Raw genomic sequence first — 4,696 nt, 5'->3', positions numbered from 1 at the left:
GGCTGCTCAAGCACAGACCACCAAAGACAGCGATCAATTCCTCATTTCCTTCGGGACATGGAGGGCTACAGAAGTCTCTGTGTGCTCATGGAAGGAAGAAGAGCAGGCTGGTCTCCAGGCTGCAGTGGGGTGAGGTAGCTGAGGGGAAAAGATGGGACTGGAACAAGTGTCAGTCAGTCGTCAGGAAGCCGAGGGCACCAGCCCACAGGTGGGCCATTTCTACAGGAAGAGGTAGTGCCCTGTGCCTGGCCTGGCTGGAAATCCGGTATGTCACCACATGATTGTAGGATCAATTTCCCCTCTACTGGCTCATCTGCTTTGTGGGTGCCATGACTTCCTTATTCTTGGTTGACCCCCTCTTTTTAGCGGAGCAGTTTTTCCTAAAGAATCCTGAGAACAGGAGAATAGAAGGCAAATTTGGGAGGATTTGCATTTTTTAAATGTCTTTACTACTGGATTATTGTTTGGGTGTATATTCTGCATCACAAATCATTTTTTTCTTCAGAAGTTTGAAGATGTTGCTTCTTTGCCATTCTAGTTTCCAATGTTGCTCCCAGGAAGCCTACATTTGATTAATAGTTTGGCTGGGTATAGAATTCTCCTGTCTACATCAGCTTGCCAAGTGGCTGTTGAGAAATTCAATGCCAGCCTGTATCCTGATCATTTATACATGGTTTTGCTTTTGTTTGCTTTTTCATTTTTCCTTTCTGAAAGCTTTCAATATCTTCTCTGTACCCATGGTATTCTGAAATTTCATAACAGTTTGCCTTGATGTGGGTCTTTTTGTCATTTACTGTGTTGAACATGTGTTGGATTCAGAGAAGTAAACTCATGATTTCAGTTCTGGGAATTTATTATTGTATTATTTCCACGAATCTAGATATCCTAGATGGGTCTTCCAATTTTCTTACTTTTTCTCTTATTTCAGTATGTTTATCTTTTTGTTTTATTTTCTGATAATCCTCCTGATGTTCCAAACATTGTATTATTTTTTGGAAGACTTTTTTTTTTTTTTTTTTTTTTGTCTATTTGTATTCTCATGTTGTTCTCTCCCTTTCTTTTAACATTCTGATTCTGTCTTCGTTTTGGATCTTCTCTTCTCTCTGATGATGTTTGCTTATAATTTTTCGAAGCCCATTCACAGGTCAATAAAGTTCTGAGGAGATCTGCTTCAGATCTCCATGAGGCTGGAGGCACTTGTCAGTGGGTGGAACTCACTACAAGGTAGTCATGATGGGAACTAACCATGTCACTGAGGGACGCAGTCATCAGGAACATCTCCACTTCTCAGTTACTGAGAAAATAATTGACTCGCCCAAGTTCCCACAAGTAACTGATGTCACTGAGTTTCAGACCAAGAACATCTCATCCCAGAGCAGTGTTTGAAACCATTTAGCTGCATTGCTTCTTGGAGCAGTTGCAATTGACATATAATAAGTGCTTTCTGTGTACCAGACACTGTTCTAATCATCTAAAACTTTAACATTAGTTTAATCTTCATAATAACCCTGTAAGGAGGTATTCACACTGGCCCCATATTGACCAGTAATCTGAAGAACAGAAAAGCTAAATAACTTGCCCAACATCAGAGAGCTGGTAAGTGTTTGAGCCAGGATACAATCCTAGGCAATCTGGTCCCAAGGACTTCTCTGTTTAGTCCCTAAGGTCTCAGTTTCCCCACCTGAGTAACCATCATGTGATTCCTAACTCAGAGAGCTATTTTGAGAGTGAAATAAGAGAACATATGTAAGAAATCTGCACAGAGTAGACCCTCAGCAAATGTTATTTTTTACTGGAAAAAATAATTCCCTCTTTGGGCTTCAATTTCTTTAACTTTAAAGTAAGAAGACAAAGTTTGAAGCTCCCTAAGGTCTCTTCTGGTTGTGAACTTCCATGGTTCTCAGAGTAGGGCTGTAAAGTTAGGTGGGCCTAGCTCAGAGGAGCAGGTGGGGTGGATGTGGGGGTGAGGGTGGGTGGTGCCCAGACCTCAAGAACAGAAGTTAAAAAAAAAAACAGGAGGTAGGAGCAAATGTGACATGTTCTAGATGGTCCCTGTCCCAGCCTGGGCTCAGAGCATCACTTCTGTGTTCCCAAATAGCTGTGAAGTTCAAATAACAGACCCCAACTGACACATAAAAAGGAACACATGTAACCACTTACAGGCCAATTAATATCGGGGCGGGGAGAAGCCACAGGGGGAGGAGGCCACTGGGGTTGAAGCGAGCAAAGAGTGATGGCCATGCTTCCGGGCCTACGGCTGAAATGGGCTATTATGTGTCATCAGGAAACTTAAGAAGGGGGAAAAACAACCCCTGATCAAAGTCCCTTTTGTCAAGTTGTAACAGATTAATAGATGACAGATTTTGCACTTAGTGCTGTGCTGCTAGGTCAAGGGCAGTGAAGCAGGGCTTGTTGGGACTTTTTTCTTCTTTCGTTCGGCTGCTGGCTGCAGAACTCATCATTCTGACAGCCTGGCTGCCCGAAACCACTCTGAGAGGGTCTGCCCTTCTGGGGGTCTTGGGGGTAGAGCTGGGACTCTTCCTTAACAGACAAGCCAGGCCCCGTCGCCACTGCCCAGCTTGAGTTGCTGCTTGGGGTTCCTCACTCCTGGGAGCCCCAAGCCCATCACATCACTGCCCCAGTGCCCTGCCTGGACTCCAGATGGCTTTGGCAGACCCCAGAAGGAAGACACTTCTGTCAGTTTCCCTGAACAAGCTGGCCTCGCCCGGTCACCCAGGGCTCTATGTCAGTCACACGGGATTACCAGTGGCTCCCAAAAGCACCTTGCTCTTTTTTTCTCCACATCGTGGCCTTCTCTGCCATCTTCTTGTCTCCCTGTCCACTTCCTATTCTTCCATCAAGGCTGGGCCAATGTCAATTCCTGAGGGAAACCCACTCTGCCCACCTCCCCTTCTTGTTCTTCCAGGCCAAGGAAGAGTCACATATGCCGTCCGATCTCAGGCCCTTCAGGCATGCAGCCTTCTGCGCTGACCTTCCTGCAGGCCGCTATCTGTTGGTAGATTCATCAGCCCCATGCGACATGTGTGACAGTCATATGCGTCCTGGCATGGTGTAGGGGGGCTTCCACCCCGTGACATGGGTATGTGGTGGATGTGTCTCTGTGGTATGAGGGATTGTGGAGAAAGAAGCTCATAATAATATTTTGTAATATTATCCTAACTGTTCTCACCCCTGGCACAACCTGCAACTTGCTTCTAACCAATAGAAGAGAAAAAAATTGAAGGAATGTTGATCTTGTAATCAGATATGACAGGGATAGAAGGACATTGATCTCATGATTATGTGACTTCCTAGAAAACTCCATGTTGTGCCTGGAACGAGAGATTTTCCTCGTTCACTGGAAGAAGTAAGCAGTCAGGCTGAGGAGACCCATGTAGCAAAGAACTATGGGTAGGAGGCTTCTAGGACCTGAGGGGACCTCCAGCACACAGCCAGCAAAAACCTAGGGCCCTCAGTCAACAGCCACAAGGAAAAGAATTCAACCCACAACTGAGTGATCTTGGATACGGATCTTTCTCAAGCAGAGCCTGCAGATGAGAACACGAACCTGATTGCAATCTTGTGAAGGCTGGGCCATGTCTGCCCTCCTGACCCGTACAAGCATTTGTTAAAGTTGCTACCTTTGTGGTGACTTGTTACTTAACAACTAACACACTGATAAACAGATCATTGTTAAAGATGCATCCTTTTGGAGCAGAAGGCTCAAATAATCCCAAAAATCCAGTTCTACTCTTATTAAATGATCCACTGGTGAGAAATTTTTGCCAGGCACCTCATAGCAAGAGTCCAGGATGAAGGTTCAGGAAGTGAAGGGGGACGTCAGCGTGGGGAGGGCCTTAGGAAGAGACAGGCAACAGAAAGCCTCAGGATAGGAAGAGCCCGGTGTCAGGACTCCAGGTTCCAGTCTCTGCAGAGGATTTGCTGTCCAGCTTGGGCAAGGCAGTGGCTCAGAGCCTGCATCTATGACCCAAGCATCAGGGACAGGCTGATCTCTACTGCTCCTTCTGGCTCCAGCATTCGGCATCAATGATTGCATGAGGAACCTCTCTGAACTGTATATTCTCAAGTCTACTCAAACTTTCACTTCTTTATTCATTGGTTCAGAATAGGATACTCTTATTTTTAATAACTTTAGGATTGCTTACTTTGAAAGACACACACACACATATACATATATATATACCCACATATATATATGTATATATATTTTTTGTTGTTGGGGGAGATATCGGGGATTGAGAGGGTCTCACTGAGTTGCTTGGTGCCTTGCCATTGCTGAGGCTGGCTTTGAACTCACGACCCTCCTGCCTCAGCCTCCCGAGACACTGGGATTACAGTTGTGTTGCCACTGTGCCTGGCAAGACATGTATTTTTAATACCATACTTTTTTTTCAAGAAGACATGAATTGGAGGAGGAGGATAGACACACCAGAATGTCGGGCTCATGAGGATAGTTGTCTGTTTGCACAGCTCTCCTTCTCCCTCCGATTTCCTATTAAAAATAGATATATATATTCCATGTGCTTAGGGCACAGCTAATCTTGCCCCTTCCCACCTGGGTCATGTGACCCAGGATTGGCCAATCAGAGCACCCCAGTCTCAGGTTTGAAGATGAGCGTGGATGTCCACAGGACTACTCAGATCCCTCCAGGAGGACTTTGCTGACAGAGCTGAT

This window comes from Sciurus vulgaris, assembly GCF_902686455.1.
Source record: "Sciurus vulgaris genome assembly, chromosome: 2".
Lineage (NCBI taxonomy): Eukaryota > Metazoa > Chordata > Mammalia > Rodentia > Sciuridae > Sciurus > Sciurus vulgaris.
Note: the sequence above shows the minus strand (reverse complement) of the source record.